The sequence below is a fragment of the Apteryx rowi genome, unplaced genomic scaffold (assembly GCF_003343035.1).
Source record: "Apteryx rowi isolate R43461 unplaced genomic scaffold, aptRow1 scaffold_1014, whole genome shotgun sequence".
NCBI classification, from domain to species: domain Eukaryota; kingdom Metazoa; phylum Chordata; class Aves; order Apterygiformes; family Apterygidae; genus Apteryx; species Apteryx rowi.
In genome coordinates, this window is record NW_020447214.1 from 160,952 (window position 1) to 178,108 (window position 17,157).

Below are 17,157 nucleotides of genomic sequence, written 5' to 3' on the forward strand. Positions count from 1 at the left end.
GCCCTCGCCGGCGACCGCTGCGCGCTGCGGGCAGCCCCGCCGCTGCGAGGGTTCCCTTGTCTCTGCGTCCCCCCCATATCCCTGGCTGCAGTTCGTGCCTGTTGCTCTTTCTTTGGGGCTTTCCGCCCTGGATGTTCCCTTTCCCGTGTGCAGCAGGCGCTGGAGATGGTGCAGTTCCCCCTCTGCCTTCCCTCCCCTGGAATAAACCATCCCAATCCCTACGCGCTCTCCTCCCCGTCCCTGGTTCCCTCCCTTTCGGGCGCGTTGCTGCTCTGGTGTAAAACTTCCCTTCCGCGTCGCCGCTCGCCCTGCGGGGCTGCGGAGAGGATAAGCAGACCTGTTGCCTGCAGGAGCTTCCGCTCCAACCGGAGCAGCCACGCTGGAAGAGCGATCCCCGGGACAGACGCTGCCGTCCCATGGCTGCTCTCCGGGAGACTTCGGATGTTTGGTAGCTCTTTTTCCCGGTAGCGCGGCGCTTGGTCTCCTCCGGCTCCGGTGCGAGTGGCAGGGGGGAAGCGGTGAGCTGAAGGCTGGCGAGCGCCGAAGCGCTTCTCCGGGAGCTGTTGGCAGCTCTGCTGCGGCGGCGGCTCGTGGTCGCCTTTGTGCCACGCCGCGTTGGTCCGAAGCTCGAGGGGCGACGTAGAGGGTCTGCTCTTGCAGGGGTGCACGGCCTGCCCCCCTCTCTGGAGAAGGCTGCTGGGGCGGTAGGAAGAGCTCCGTCCCCAGCAAGACTCCTCGTTCTCTGAGATCCTGGCAAGCGGAGCAGCCTGAAGCGTTCGGAGGATGACAGGCAGGGAAGTGTTTTCCCATCAGATCCGCCACACGGAGGACCTGATACGATAAGCCTTCGTGTGAGGAAGCCTAACTTAGGCGAGCAGCCTGGTTAAAGGCAGCGGGGCCGTGTGCCGGAGCACTTTGTGGGCAAACATACCCTTCCTAGCTGTTCCCTGCAGGAGAGGTGGAACAGGAGGTGGGAGGGTGCAGGGTAGAGTAGAAGCTTTGGGGCAGCAGTGGCAGAAACGTCTCCAAAGGGCTGGATCCTACTCCTCCGAGAGCCTGAGCCGCCTGTCGGGGAAGGAATTGGGAAAATCCCCATGAATGTGAGCCCCGAATTTGAAGCCTCCTGGAGATGCACCTGAACCTTGTTGAAGAAGCTGGAATTGGAATCAGGCTGGTGCGAAGACAGCTCTGGAGTGCTCAGATCTGAATATTGCTCCTATTTCTCCTGCCTCGGTCTTCTCCTGCCAGACCAGGTATCTGCTTTTGCTGCTATTGAAAGATCTTTGGCTGCTAGCAGCCACTTGTGCATGTGGGTTCTTGTAGACACACACACACAGGCATCTTCCCGACCATTGGGAGCCAGGGGGGACTTACCAGTGGAGAGAAAAGATCAAGTCATGAATTTCTTAATAGCAGGGCCAGCGTTTGAGCTCTCTTGCCCATGTATGCCATCACTGTGCTTTTCAGGGGTCAGAAAATGTTTTATTACAGGCCACAAGTGACATCAAATCGAGCCCTATCGGAGGGGGCAGGGAGCAGGGTGATGGGAGGAAGACTGGGAACAAAAGCTCAGGGCATGTGGAAAGGAGCTGGTTTGAAGCAATGAATAGGTGGAGAATGTTTTCCTGGTGTAACCTTGGGGAAATGATGCATTTGCTTTGGGTACAGCTATGTGATAGCCTGGGACACCAGATTTTTTGATGGTGGCTGGTTTTGTTTGCCTGCTGGAGCCTCTGTAGTTGCTTCTGGGGCATCCCAGCTGGAATAACGTGGAGGGGAAGCGTCAGGTGAGGCTTTCGGGTGCCCTCGAAGGTGCGACTAGCTGCAGTATCGGCAGCCCCTAGCACTTGCACTGGGTAGACGAGAAATCCTGGATCTGCTCTTCTGAGGGCTCGGGTACCCCTTACGCCCCCGGAGATGGCATTCGCTGGCAGACCACCTCCGTAGGCGTTGGCAGTGTGCGTCATGCTGTTCCCAGGACCAGGTCGGGGGGGGCATAGCCCCCGCGTCTCGGTTTGCGTCCATTTAGCAGGGGCTGCTAAATGCAGCTCTGGGAGCCTAGCTGGGCTACCTACAGGTGTTTGAGACCGTCGAGCTGTAACGCTTCTCCCTCTCCGCTGCCTTTCTGAGTTTGGCTGAATGATTTAAAGGGAAATAAAATCACACAGAGCTGCATCAGCACGTGTAAGCGCTGGGGAACATCCTTACTGTTGGGGTTTGACCCGTTGGACAGCGAGGGACCCAGTGCTGCTTGCCGGCAAGGTTGTACGGTTCATAAAACCGTTGCTGGCAGGGATTTACGGGAGCCTGGTGCTTCGCCATCCCAGGAGAGGGATGCAGACCCTGTGCACCATGGTTTCTGCTGAGGAAAAATCCTCTTAGGATTCGGCAGCTCCAGCTCAGCAGCGGAGTGAAGGTGCTCTTTGCCCTGCAGGGATGTATCTGCCAGGCTTCGGCTGTAGCGTTCCCCAGCAGTTCTCAGCAGCCTCGTCTCCCAGCGACCCGGCTCTCGCCCCAAAATAGTGCGAGTGGGTAATGCCGGAGCGGCTGTTGGTAACCCCGCGATTCACCCGTCTGCTCGGTTGTATACTGGAATTGCATTGGCTTTGTTTGCCTGGTAGCGCTTTGGGGAGTCACGGTGGGGCTTGTTATTAGTCCGGGACTAATAACTTAGTCTCTTGCTCCTGTTAAACTCAGTGGAAAGAATTTCCCACTGACTTCAGTGGAAATCTCTGCCTGGAGTATTGGCCTCGGGGGAAAGCTGACCAGAATCGCTCGTGCGCCCGTAAATCAGAGCTTGTTCGCCCGGAGTTGTTGGAGTGCTGTGAATGTGATGCCGGGTTAATTGATGAAAGAGCAACGCTTGCAGTCTCCTGTCCTAGTTCAGCATTGCCAGCGCTCATAAGGAGCTCATTATTTGGGAGTCTTGGATTTCATTCAAAAGCCGACTGCGGGGAAGGAGAAGAAAAGGTAACTTTCTGGCACGGTGGAGCAGACAAGCGTTTGAATCTGTGTTCCTGGCAGGCTCCAAAACCACAAAACAGCGTGAAAAAAAAGAATCGAGCACTTTTCCCCCCCCCCCGAAACCCTACTGTTTGTCTTTTAAACCTGTGTAAAATGTTTCCCGAGTCATCATTTTTTACCGTTTTGGTTCAGTTTCCTGGCTGCTCACTTTGCTTTGGCCAGAGAGGTTGGTTGTTTTGATTGCAGGAGCAAGGAAAAAAAGTAATTCCCAAGAACTCTGGTGAGTGAGGAGCCCACATTTTATAGTCACAGAAATGGTGGTAGTGCGTCGGAAAAACAAACCGTAGTATTCAGCAGTAATGGCTGCATTTTTTATTTGCCTGCTCTTTTTTTCTGAGGCTTTGGGTTTGGGAACTGTCAGGTTTTCTGTCTCTTTCCCGCAGCCAGCAGGAAAAAGCTCACGTCTAAAACGGTCACCATCCCTCCTGGTTCTGGATTTTCCATGATCTTGTGATTCCAGAAGCTGAGGATTTACAAAGAAACATCAGACCTCATGAGGCTTATTTTAAAATTCACAGGAGCTGGGAACACAAGTTTTGCTGTTAAACAGCTAGTCCAGGACTGTGCAACCACTTAAATCAAGTTTTACATTCCCTCTAGCAGTCTCTAAAGCCGTTGGAAAGGAGTTAAGAATTTATCAGCCTTAATTCTCATTATAAACCACTGCATTCAGGGTTTTGTATCTCTGTCATAGAAATCCATATCAGGATGAGCTTAGTGCGTCAAGTGCCAGCCTGGCAGTATCTCTCTGCTGCAAAGCCAGAAGATTAAAAAAATATATGTTTAGGAAAAGATTAGGTCTTACTGATGAGAGTAAAGCTGCACTGGTTCTTAGTGGGAGCTTTACCTGTGTGCGGTGTGAAGGGGAGCTCCAGCCCTTAGGGACGCTAAGGTGCAGCTTCCAGAATAAAGACTTAAGGCCGGGTGTTTTTGTTTAGCCTCGCTCCCCAGTGAAACCAGGCAGATGCAATGGCGCTGGGTATTTGCATCCCTCTTGTTCTGACCAGGTTCTGCCCGGTTTGATGCAGGATGGGGCCTAAAAGATGCTGAGTTTCTGTAAGTTGGCGTAAGTTGGTGGATGGACAGGTGAGAGGTGACGGAAGTCCCTCCGTGGAGGGAAAGACTAAAAATCTGTTCTATCAGACATCAGCAAATTCACATGGGAGAGGGCTGTTGCAAACGAAATGCTGTATTTTCCTGTATTTTCCTGTACGCTGAGCTACCTCTGCTGCGCACAGAGGGTTTTCTTTCCCCAGTGTCGCTGTGGCTTGGTATCTGCACACCATCACGAATAAGCACTGCGCAAAACTACCTATTAATTTTTCTTTATGTTATTAGGGGAAGGGCTTTGAAGTTCTGACTGTTAAGCAAACAGCCGATCCTTGCCCCAATTGATTTATGATACAGCTATCGGGAAGAGATGGCAGCTGGATATGGACAGGGAAGCGCAGGGAGAAGAGGACTGCGTTGGTCGTGATGAAACATGCTGGCCAAAATGTGTCACCCCATGGAGTCAGCTGGGGACATGCTGGGTGGCGCAGATGGTCGCTTGCTCCGGTCTTTCTGTTGCTGGTTTTGCCCACGGAGCTGGAGTGCGAAGATCTTGTTGCTCCGTCTGTAGATAAGTGAGAACAAGGCAAACCTGTTGAATCCCCTGGGGCCAGCCGGCAGCTCTAGCTCACCGCAGAAGCAGGAGAAGTACCCGGCAAACACTGGTTGGCCACGGACACCAACCCTGTGCTTTTTTGTGGTGGTGCCTTGAATTTTGTGGGGGAAATATTCATACATTCATTTCCAGTGGAAAAGGTGCTCTACTTAGTTTGGTAGCATTGCTCTTGTCCGGAGGAATACGTGCTCCCCGTCATCCGGACCGCTTACAGCTGCGTGGGTTAGATGGGACATTTGGGTTGTCCCCAAAGCCTTCTGTGTTGTCCCCTCTTCCAAAGAGGCTGCTGGTCCTGGCCTTGGGGTTGGGCTACTGCCGTATGAGGGGATCGGGATGGGGTAAGATCGTGGCTGCTGCTTTTGCGAAGGGATGCGATTCAGGGTGGTGGCAGCTGCGTGGAAGGACGGACACCCGTCCTGCTCTTCCCCAGTAGCAGATAAATATTGTCTCCTTGCTTGGCAGGAGCAGCACAGTGTGCCAGGGAGGACGTCTCTGGTTGCTGGGTCTGTCCTTGCTGCTTGAATTGCTGTTCCTTGTCTTCTCTGGGGACCTGGGATGGAGGGACCTGCAGGCTGATCCACCCTGGGGGCTGCCGGCTGGGTCTTCCCAAATGGCCTAGTTGTAATTTTGGCATGGAGCTGCGTTAGAAAACGCTTAAAACCATTTCTCATTACCTAAGTGATGATTACCTTTCTCTTGCTGACGATATATGGTGAGCTGCTTTTGGCTGGAAAGAGGAATTCAGTTAAAATTCAGAAAGCCAGCATTTATGATTTTAATAAGTTAAATAAGCCTGCGTTAAGCATATTGGGCAGAGAAGGAGAAAAATGGTTTTGCCCTCAAACATTTTACACCTAATTCAGGCTGGCCCGGGGAGAGCAGCATTGCATTACTGCTAATGGACTGGACTGATTGTAGGTGGCTGGGAGGATGACTACCTCTTGCTTCGCTTGTCCGAGAGCCGAGGGAATTAGGCCTTTTGCCCCTCGCTCCTGCTTGACTTCGAGAGAAATAAAACCAAATGAGAGACTGGAATGAAAGAGAGGTTTTCTCTGCACCTTCCTAGGGAGCCTCAGCAGAGTGAAAGCCCTAGATGTGTTTTTTTTTTTTTTCTTTTTTAGCAAACTCGGCTGCCAGATGTGCTGCCGGTGGCTTGACTTTTGCTACAGCTCAGCTTCCACATGCTGCTGTGCTACTCTTTTAAATTTCGTAGGGGTCTAGGTTTAATTAAGTCAGCCCTCTTTCCCCAAACTTGAAAATAACATTTGTTTTTACTGGTATATGAAGCAGATATTCCCCCCATCTTGAGAGTAAGCCCAGCTATTTTATGGCTGCTGTAGTAACATGATGGGAAAGTCTTAATGCAATGGCTAGAAGCTAAAATTTAAAACAGGAGCTATACGTAGTCCTGAGTTTACCGGTGCATGTGTCTGAGATGAATCTCTCTGCCACGAGGAAGTGAAATTTCGATGTTTTGCATGTGCCTCTCTTTAGACAGAGCTTCCTGCAGGTGCTGCACGTACTGGGAGCTGCCTGTCACCCAGCGAGGAGCTGGCGTTGCAGGATCCCGTCTCACGCTCGCCCGGGGGGAACGTGTAAGATCATTTTCGGCTTACAGGTAGTGAAGGGAAGGGGCCGCCCGAGCAGTAAGTGATGTATCGACACAGCTGGTAGGAAGCCGGCACGCAAGCCTTTTCCTTGGGTCTGCTTTGCAGGGACGATGCGTGTAAAGGAATTGATGTGATCTCCAGCATTCAGAGTGACATTGCGATGTTTTCTGCCCTACATCACAGATTTCCCTAAATTGGGCCCTGGAGGAAGCCTGCATTCAAGCGAAAATGTGCAGTCTTCTTAGCCTGTCTAACCCAAATGTGCGCTTGGCAGTGAAAACTTGAATCGGGTCAGCTCCGCACGGCTCAGCCGTCACCGCGTGTCTTTAAAGGAGGACACCCTTGTGCTCTGCTCTTGCCCTCTCTCGCTCGTCCTTTCTCTGTTTCGGAGCAGCGAGCCCGGTGCTGCTACCACTCGGGAAACCGCAACGCTGCTTTGCGGGTGACTGGTTAACAGGGCATGGGGCAAATGATGGGCATGAGAGACCCCATCAGCGCCGGGTGCTCAGCCTGGTTACCCAGCTGTGTCCAGGTTGTCACCTGCACAGTCGCTCAGCTGGTGGAGTAATCCGGTACTGCTCCTCAGAATCGGCCTCTTTTTTTTCCTCAGGTTTAGAGGAAATCGTTTTTTTCTCTTTTTTCCGTTCCTGGTTTTCTAAGCACTCTTCTGAAATGTGCTTAGTCTCTGCAGCAACTTGAGACCTTTTTTTTTTTTTTCTATTATTGCTAATAATCCTGCCTGATTTCTCTTTGTGGGTTTTTTTTTTTTTTTTTTTTTTTTTTTTTTTTAATCTTTCCACCTCCCTCTGTACATGGCCGCGGGCTGCGGAAGAGCTAGTTTTGCTTTCGTTTGCTGAGTTGCGGCCTGTTGCTTTCCGCCAAGTGGGAATTACGGGAGCATCTTGGCCGCTGGGAGCCCGGTGGCCGTGCCTGGCTGGTGACCTGTCCTCTCCGTAGCGCTCAGCTCTTATGCTCTTCAGGACTGGTGACTTCTTTCTGGTAAGCGATTTGCCGTGCTCAGCCTCAGTGAACTGGGTAATGATGTTTTAAGGCTTCATGCAGCGCGTGTTGGAGAGCAAACCTGGTTGCTCTTCATTACCGAAGTACCAGGGCAGCCTCTCTGCTCGAGGGCGCTGTGTCGGTGCCAGCCAGCTGGCATCGAAGGCTGTCTCGACTCCAGAAAACACTTAAAGATGCTTTGGTCTACCTGCGCACCCCTGGCTCCCTTAAAACTCCAATTTCCGTGCTCGAACACCGAGTCTCTGAGGATGGGAGACCCTCTGCGAGGATGCGGGTCCTGCGCTCTGTGTCCTGCCGCGTGGGCGAAGGAGGCAAGCAGGACTAACGGTACAAGGAAAGCTGCATTTCGGTGTAAACGCATCTCAGGTTTCCTCCAGACCGAGTGCTGGGAGCAGCTGGGAAATCCACTGCTGGCAGTGCCCTTTGGGTTGAAATTGGTCCTTCATCCTGAGGCACTTACTTCGCTGGCACCCCTCTCCCGGAGTCCAGCAGCCGCATCGCCATGTACAGCGATCGCAAGAGGCAGGTGGAGATGTTGGATTTGTGTTTTGATGGATGTTTGCAGAGGCTGCCTGACTCTTAACTGGGCAGGGGAAGGTGCTTTTGAGTTGCTTTTTAGATTTTTTTGTTTTGTTTTGTTTTTAAACAACAAGACAAGCAATGGATGGTGCTGCTTAGGCCTCTGCTTTACTGGTAGTATGGGGAGGCAGAAGCTGAGCTTGCCAGTGCTCATGGGTCCTGGCGAGGGGAACATTGCTCCTATCTGCCCAAATCGTTGCCTTTCTTCAGAGCATCTTTCCTACCTCCAGTTGTTGATAGCCCTCTGTATGGTCTAAAATCCCAACAGGGAGAGGACGCGGTCTGCAAGGGCAGTCATGCCTGCTTCAGTGTGGTGTTGCCCAAGCAGCAAAGCCCCACGTGTGGTTAGTGTGTACCAGGGCTCCCAGCTGGGGCGCGTGGTGGCAGAGATGTCCTGCTGCCCAGCAGGAGAGCTGGCGTGGAGCAGATGCCACTGCAAGTGGGTGCTTGTCTCCTGACTGGTTCAATCATGTCACTGCCCTGGGCTTCAGGTGTCTCCTACCTGGGCCAGCCCAGGCAGCTCACAGGCCTTCGGTTCAACCCTCCGGGGGAAGGTAGGGGAGATGGGAAACAGGCAGAGAAATGAGGTACTTTGCCCAAGGTGATGTGGGAAGTCTGCAGAAAACAGCAAACGGGGATGGTCACATCCTCACGTGCTGTGGCCGTTGCGGATGAATGTGTGTCCAAGGTTGCGGTTGCTGCCCCAACGGTAGCAGTGGTGGTTTGCCTCTGCGGAAGTGGGATGGAGCGGGTAGAGCTTTCCCCTCCCAAACCTGGTGCTCCTGAGTTCAGCTCCTGCTTGGCCAGCAAATGGTGACATCTCTCCATCTCCTCCCATCTGGCTCCTTGCTGTCTGCAGGGATCCCTGCTGGGATTTCCCACTCATTAGGATGCGGTTTGGCTCCCTCAGTCAGGTTCCCTGTGTGATGAGAAAACGACTTGGCTGTCCTGGGGGAGCAAAGGGAACGGAGTGGAGTTAATTTATCAGTGCTTGCAAAGCACTTGGAGCCTGCAAGGCCTCTTGTAAGTGCTAAGTATCGCTGCTAAGCAGCACTTCCAGGTATCAGAGGAGCTCAGCCAGCGCGACCAACAGTAAATAATAGTGTTTCCTAATCCCCTTTCCCTCCAGGGTCTTGTGTGCTCCACCTGTTTTTACACTACTATTACAGTGTAATATATTGCGCTGTTATTGTACTTGTTAGCGCCCCGACTCCGCAGGGCACTGGGGAAGCCGGCTGCCTTGGTATGAGTTGGATGGGGTCCCTGCAGACCTCACTGAATGCCCTGGGAGAAAGGCAAGCGGAAGGGGGACGTTCCCGTTCTGTGGCTGTGGGAAAGACGAGCGGGCGGTGAGGAAGCAGGGTAGCAGTCTCCAGGTGCGTGGAAGGCTGTTGCCAACAAGGAGGGAATAGATGAGCTTCCCCATCCGTGGTGGATAGGGCAAAGAGAGGCTGGAGCTGCAGCAAGGGAGGGTTTCTAGTGGGAAGGGTGGCAAAATGCAGGAATAGGCTGTGAGGAGGGCGCAGGGTCTGTCGAGGACCGTTTTGTTGTAGCTGGTCCTTCCTTGCGCCTGGCTCTTGGGGTGCCTCAAGGAAGATCGGAACTGGAGCTGGCATGTGGGAGATGCTCAGCTTGGCATGTTTCCTCACCAGTTTCCACCTGGCACGTGCCCATGCATCCTCGGCAGCTCCAGGGCAGCCTTGGCAGGATGCTCAGAGCTGTCCCAACCCCGGAGCTGCCCTGGGAGTCTGCCACAAGTCGACGAATCTGGGTGACGCAACCCTGAGTGCGCCGCTGGCCCCCGCCTCGGGCTCAGCAGCATGCTGTAGCACCTCTCGGCTCGATGCCCAACCAGGGAGTCCTTTGCGCTCTGTAAGCCGACGGGAGGAGAGAAACCCGACAGCAAAATGGAAGGAGATAAGACATGTCTGCACAGCAGTGATTCATGCTCCTCTGCCGGGAGTTGCAGCACCAGAGTAAGTGAAATTGTGGTAACCTCCCTGCAGCTGCGTCCTCGGCGCCCCGGGGACCTCGGCGTCTGTCCTGAGCAGGTTGGGAGCCACCCTCCTCCGCCCCAGAGCTCTGCCCTGTCCCCCCCACAGAGCTGGTTGCCCACAGGCATTCTCAGGCAGTCTGGGGAGCAGCACCCATGGTGCGACAGGCTGAGTCATGGCTCCGTTCCTCGCACAACGTAGCCTGAAAAGGTGGCGACCTGGCTGAGCCCCTGTGAGCCAGCTGGCTGCCCGGGGTGGTTTTGGGAAGATCCCCTCTTCACCTGAGCAGCAAGCAGAGCTGGCCTTACCGAGGGACTCCACCGAGACAGCGACCTCTCTGAGCTCGGGAAGGGGCTTGAAGTCTGGTTGACCAGCAGCGCAGGGTGGATCGAAGCCAAATCACGTGCTTCTTTTAATGACCTGTGTTTTCCTGTGATAGGAAAGCAGTCTCTCACTGAATGTCCTGGGCTTCTCCTTGCAGTCCCCCACTGGAAGATCTGGAGGAGGTTTTATGGCTGCAGTGGGTTTCATGTCGCCTGTCACTTGTCCAGGGCAGGGAAGCAGAAATCTTTGCCCCTGTAGCAGGCACTTGTTTGTGGGGCTGGAAAGGCTGGGTGAGGCCGGGGAAGCAGGTGGTGGAAGGCTTGATGGGACTCAAATCTGCGAGTTGGAGATGCACATCCCAAGGCTGCAAAGGGAATGATAAAAGTCACTGTGGGTACATCCCAGAGAGCCTGTGAGTTGCTCGAGTGACTCAGTCTCAGCAAAATACCGCTCGGGGGTTACAGGACTGCTTTTGCTTGCTGAGCATTTCAGGAGGTTGTTGCTACAGGGCTTAAGCAAAGCCTTTAAAGTTTGAGCTGGCATGAAGTGAAAGCACAATAACGGCAATGGCTTGGTTTCGTTCTGGCTAGTGACTCCTTAGAAAGGGTAACCCTCCTGCTGAGTGGGAAGCGCGTCTTCAGGTCTTGTCCTAAAGTTATAACCCAAGCTTCTGGTTATCAAAGCTTGGATGTTGATTAGTGGGTCATTCCCCGTTATCTCTCCTGTTGCTGTCTGGAGGTGGATCTCCTGCTGGGTTAAACTGTCCCTTTGTGGTCTGCTGGTGATCTTAGTATCCCTGTACATCCTGTGGGAATGACAGTCCTGCCCCTTGGAAAGCCATGCCATTGTCTTGCCGGCCCTTAAATGAGTATGAGACAATAGGGGTGGTCCATGTTTCTTTCTGTGCAGTCCATATTTCCACGCACGTAACTTCTCCTGCAGGCAGAACTGGATGTTCCCAGCTCTAACTCTTGAAATTAGGAAGTGCTGGAATTAATGCTGGCTCTGGGTGCAACCTTGGTTAATCCTGAGTGCTTTGTCCAAGTGTTGGATACTGGGCAATGAATTAATCTGGCCTAACTCCAGCCACCTAAGGGTTAGGCTAGTTGCCCTCGGTTCCTGGAAGCTCATGAAAAGGACAATACCGCCTGTTTACCTGAGACCCCCTAGCAAAGTACAAGGTACCCTCTTAAGATGCCAGTCTCTCTCCATTGACTGTAGAGGAAGCTTGGCCTTTTTGCCTCCTTTTTTAGGTGAATTCTGCATTGTGCTTTTGTTCCCATTCATTGCTTTCCTGTCAAGTTCTGCTGCAAGTCTTATATCCTTCACTTCTCTCTTCTCCTTCACCAGCCCAACCCAGTCCATCCTGGGTGTTACAACACAGCAGAGTCCGAGGACAAAACAGCATTTTATCACATTGTTGAAAGCCTTCCACTTTTTAACACACTGTTGAAGTATGATACCAGCACCATGTAAGATGTAAAACTGGATACAGTAGAGTTGGCACACTTCATGAGTGTAAGAAAGTCTGTAGCTTGAATTAGTTTGTAAGCGCCCTACATTTTGGAAGAGTTATCTCTGAGTCATAAGGGTTTCTATCTTGGCCATGAAAGCTGTTGACAAACCTCTCATGAGTGGCTGTGTTTGTCATCGCATAATTTATTCCCCATCTGAGCTTCCATGGAAGAGCAAAGCCGGCGTTACTGCCTGGCCCTCTTCTTTGCACTGCTCGCATGGCAGAAGGGGCCCTGATCGATTGATATTTAAAGAGATGGGAACTTAATGAAAATGTAGCTTTGGGCTGATTTAAAACAGTCCTTGTAAGTTTGCGTGGGGTCCCTGTGAACGCTTTGGCTTAAACAAAAGGTTTTGTGTGCAAATAGAGCCGAGACTTTCCTCTGGTCCCCAGAGTTTCCGTTTTCCATTTTGGAGTGGCATTTTGTGATTACTTTGACTTTGAGCTGCAAGGCTTGTTTAGAGTTAAACCCCATCTCCCTCTAATTCTCTGTCCTGGCCAGGGAAGGGAAGCACGTGTCCTCCTCTTGGCCAGGCTGTCACCGAGGACGTTCTGTGATTTGTGTTTCAGTCAACCCTGCAGGGCCTGGCTCATTACGAGTCCACCAGATATAGCAAGGTGGACTTGATGGTTGTCTTCATCTCTGACGGCCTGGATGATCAAACTGTTTCCTCCACTTGACCACCTCATCCAGGTGTCTACACCACCCTGCTGCCTTGCTCTCAGTCTATGGCCTACTCTGGATTTGGCTCCTGGGAAATTACAAGCCTTGCAGCTCTTTTTTTTTTTTTTTTTTTTTGCTCTGTTTTCTTGCATGCATGAGCCCGCTCAGCTGTTGCCTCTTCAGATTATTTAATTTGTCAGCGCTGCCTCTTGTTTCCCACACTCTGAAGCGTGTGCATGTGCCTGTGTGAGTACACATTACCATCTCCGAGCCTCCTCTTAGCTCCAGTGTGTTCACTCAGGTCCTGGTGAGCGGCCTGCATCCAGCCTCACGCCCTCCATCGGGACGTGAGGGCTGGCCCAGCTGCTCTGCTGAAATGCAAATCACCGGCCGTGATTTGGGAAGGTCTTCCCGTGGTTGTGCAATGCGTGGGAGCTGCTCTTTGACGCACACCTGAGCATCAGGGGCACAGGGCAGGCATAATGCTCATTGCCAAGTGATACTCTCCAGGATGCATATGCGAGAGGATGGGAACAGGTGATGGGACAGGATCAGGCCACCAGGGACTGCCTCGCTCTCTTGGCTCATCCTGATCTTGCTAAGAAGTATGGCTTTGCCCTCCCAGGAACCCGGGAGTGGTGGCTTGTGCTGCCAGCTCGAGGAGAGCTGGGGGTCACGTGCTGAGCTGTGGATCTGGGTAGCAGCCACCGTGCTCATTTGGCTTCCATAGTCTGCTTTCAGAAAGAGCTTTGGGGTCGCTGGGTTAAATGCTGGGTTAAACCTTGCATTACTCAACTACCCCCTTAGACCCTGCTTTCATTTCTGAATCCAGTCCTGCCTGTGGCTGGCACAGCCCAAGCTTCATTGCATATGCTGTACCTGCCAAGGCCAACCATTCAAATGCAAAGTGTTTTAGAGCTACCACAAAAAAGGCATTTGAACCATTTCCCAAACCATTAAAGACGCCTTCCCCTCCCTCCCCCGTGATAAATTCATGCAGATATCACCAAATGGCGTTTTACTGTATGAAAGCAAAGCTCTCATTGAGAATGGTGAATGATGGAAGAAAGAAAACATCTTTCCCTGAAAGTGCCTGAAATAAGGAGTGCTGTAAAGATGGGCTTGTATTCAGTGTGCTTGTCTGGGACTCTGGCTCATTTTCCATTTCTGCCACCGTTTCTTCTTAGAGCCTTGGGCTTTTACCCCATCTCTGTTGCCCTTGCGAGCTGCAGGACGATGGGGATACTTGTTTGCCTCTCCCAGGGTGCTGGGAGGTTGTAGTCCTGAACATCTCTGATGCAGCTGGATAGGGCAGAAATAGGTGTAACTAAGAAAGGAAATAAATGCCTTGAGGCATTTCCAAATAAGCATCCTCACTGCTGTTTGTCTAACATACAGATACCTGCAGCTTTTCCTAATGTTATTCAAAGCACGGGCATGGGTTGAGCTTAAAGATCTGGCTTACTTTGCCACAGTATTTCCCGCGGTCTGATCTCACTTCTTTAGCAGACATTGAGTCGTATAGCTCATGCCAAAAGTGTCACTGAATGAAAGAGGAATGCTCCTAGAGTAAAGGGGTCAGAACTGGGCTCCCTCTTTTTAGCCTATATTTGCTACGAACATGATGAAATATGGACAGAGCTTTCTGGACAGGCTTAAATTAACCCACTTTGGGGGCCAGATCTGATGCTGCTGGAAGCCTGCTGCAGCCCCTGGAGCTATGTCAGCGGGTGACTGTGCTTTGTGACTTCCAGGCACTTAAACCACTGGCGATTTATGGCATGGAGGACTTATGACCACCTGGACATGACTCTGCCGATCATCTTCCACCTGGGAGGAGGTTATTTGCTTGCTGCCCTGGTATCTGTGCAGCCTCTGGCTTTTTGGCCAGGTGTTTTTGGCCAGCTTCTTCAGCAGACAGTGTGTGGGGGATTTGGGCTACGTGCCAACCATTTGCAGTTGAGTCCTAAGCGAGGGCACACCTGTTGTTGAAGAGTTGAGTTTGTGCTGCAGCTTTCCCTGGATGGGATTGCTGGCTAAAATCTGCCTGAAAAGGCTGCTCAGAAGTTACCAGAGGGATCAGTTTTGGAGAAGAAGGGTTGGAAATGGTTAAACTGTGACTGCCTAAGCATCATTTCTTTAGGAAGCTGCTCCACTAGGGTTGAGGCCAGGTGGGAGTTTTCGATGTGGTCAACGCTCCATGTCAAGTATCTTCATACGATGAGAGACCACCACTGCAGTAGGCAAGGGGAGGCAAAGGTTGGGAGGGGAAATGAAGGGTCAGGTGCCTCCAACCACTTGCCCAAGGTCACACCACGGTCCGGCAGCAAGCCGGAGTTGGCCCTGAGATTGCCCGGGCCACCAGTCAGCAGTCGTTGTTGCTGCTTGCTCACGATGGGATCTTGCAGCACCAATGCAATGAAACCTCACATCAGTGATTACCTGTTGGAAACTGTCTAACGCTGCTTCATCAGGAAGGGTTCATCTGGGAAACTGCATATTCATTTTGTCTTGAGGCCCTTGAGACCGCTGATGCTTCCCTGAGAGGCTGGACTTTGTGTTTCCAGTGGTGCCAGTCTGGGGCAGGGTGTGTGAATCTTTCCCGCGGTCGGGTCTGTGCCCTTTCATGTGGATCCACAGCAGCTGTTGGCAAGCAAAGAGCCAGGCATGTGCTCCGAGTCTAGCGTGCCCAAATATGCTGCATTTGAGGGTAAGTGCTCAGCAGTGAGCTGTGGGGTGACACTGTGGAAGGGGCAAGCAGCCCCTGGCACAAGGAAAGGGGTACGGTCTGCAATGGATAGGATGCAGGGTGAGTAGAGGGCTGGAAAGGAAGGGAAAAGCATAGGGATGTATTTTCAGGGGCCCCAAAATGTCTCAGTACAGTTGTTCTGCCTCTGGGCTCCTTCCGTTGGCAAGTGCTGTGGGACTTGCTCGCACATAGTGTTTTGTGCCGGATGGGTGTAAGGGGAGTGTTGGCCAAATCCAGCATGTACGTCCCCTCTATGCCAGGTCTACCCTGAACCTGCTGGGATTTGGGAGACCCGAGTTCAATCCCAGCCCTGCCACCCGTATGGGGATACCTGGGGCAGTTGTTCAGCTTCCCCTTAAAAGGGGAGAATTGCTCTTTCCTACTTCACAGGAGAGAAATGCATTAAAGATCTTCTGATCGTAGAGGGTGCCAAAGGTAAATCATTGCAGTGAGCTTCCTGGAGCAGTGTTTTATGGAGGAGAAACACCTGTTACATTTGCTGCCGGGGCTGAGCAACGGGGGTCCTGAATGCCCCCTTCCTGGTTCGGGCTTGCGTTCTGCAAACCTCAAGTTCAGGTTCATACCCACACCAGCCCCAGGAGGCCAGGAGCCCTCCCAGCCCTCCTGGTGTTTTGGAGGACAGGCTGCGGATCCACGCCGTGTTTCCGTATGAAAACATCTCCTTTCTGCTTCCTCCAGCCTCCTTGCCCGCAGTAGAGGTTTTTGCAGGAGGAGGCTTGCTCTTGACGGGACCGGCAGGGCTGCGCGGCTCGGGGCTGTGTGCATGACTAATTGCACGTGCATTCAAAAGGTAGCGAGGCTGTTATTAAAACCAGGTGCAGGCTGGTGAATGCACCGTGTTGCCTAGGCGAGACTGAACGGCAAACAGTTTTGCTTTGCAAAAATAATTCGGGAGATGACTGTGTTTGTTTACAGGAGGGAGCGAAGCGGTTGAGGCAGGTTTCGAAGGCGGGGGAGCCGTGCCGGGCATCCATCGCAGCACATCCTTGCTTTTACTTGCCTCTCCGGCTCTGTGTGCGCCGCGTTTCATCTTTGCCGCTGCTGGGGGCAACCAATTTCTGCGTCCTAACGCTTTGATCCGTCGTTTTAGTCTTCTGACAAGCCGCGTTCACACGTTCTTCTCCCTCCTGTGGGCACCGCTGCTCTCCCGCTGGGTCTCTGGGGTAACTCTGTCCATCAGTAAGCTAGAAGATATCCTTTGTATGAACCCACGTTTACCTGTCTGATTGCTATCTCTCTGATTTTTTCCTCTTCCAGGAAAGGAAGTTGCTTCTTCACTTTACTAAGACTGTAGCAGAGCACCCTGAGTGGGTAAACTGAGTCACGGCTAAATTCTGTTAAGTATTACAAAAATCCCCAACCATTTTTCACAGGGGGGAGAAGGTTTCCCGAGGTGGACACAGAGGGACTTTCCATAATTCAGGACGGTGGTGCATATTGCTACTTTTGGGGCTGCTTCAACTACGCCTTGCATTTTTGGTGAAAATAAGCGTATTGATTTCTTTAGGGGGAAAAAAAAAATCACTGAGGTTTGATGGTACTGTTAATCTTTATAAAAAAAAAAAAAAAGAAAAAAAAAGCCCCCCCCAATGTTTTGTTTAAAACACAGTGAAACGTTTTGGATCATTTTTCCCAATCACGCGCTGTTTATGTTTCTTCAGAAAATGGAGAGGAAGTTGGAACGGGCTGAGCGTGAGTAGGAAGCAGGAAGCAGGGGGTGGCTTCATGCTGTGTTGAAATTCTTTATTAAAAAAAAAAAAGAAAGAAAGAAAAAAGGGGATCTTTCACCAACTTGGAAGTGTTGTGCAAAACCTTTTGCAAATATTCACATAGCTCTAAGGAGCAGGGCTGGGACCTGGGCGTCCGTGCCGTAATTCGGATTAAGCTGACCTGCACCGCCACCTTGAGTGTGAACTGGGGCCCTCGATCCTGGCTCTGGAAGAGATGTCGGCACCAAGGGTGAACGCGAGGTGCCGTGCTGTGTCTGTGC

The 17,157-nt window shown here is 52.1% G+C and overlaps 1 protein-coding gene across 3 annotated transcripts in view; it reads left to right on the forward strand.

Moving 5' to 3' along the window:
- Positions 1–605: 605 nt before the first annotated feature.
- The window catches only part of LOC112965356 (copine-2-like), a 39,860-nt gene continuing 23,308 nt past the window's right edge, over positions 606–17,157 (forward strand). The window contains exon 1 of one of the 3 annotated variants that reach the window (XM_026064273.1): positions 606–1,253. The gene's annotated coding sequence lies outside the window, so the exon portion shown is untranslated. Of the gene's footprint in view, positions 1,254–6,265; positions 6,286–7,124; positions 7,300–17,157 lie in introns of those variants that run through there. The other 2 variants (XM_026064283.1, XM_026064265.1) reach the window with 2 other exon arrangements.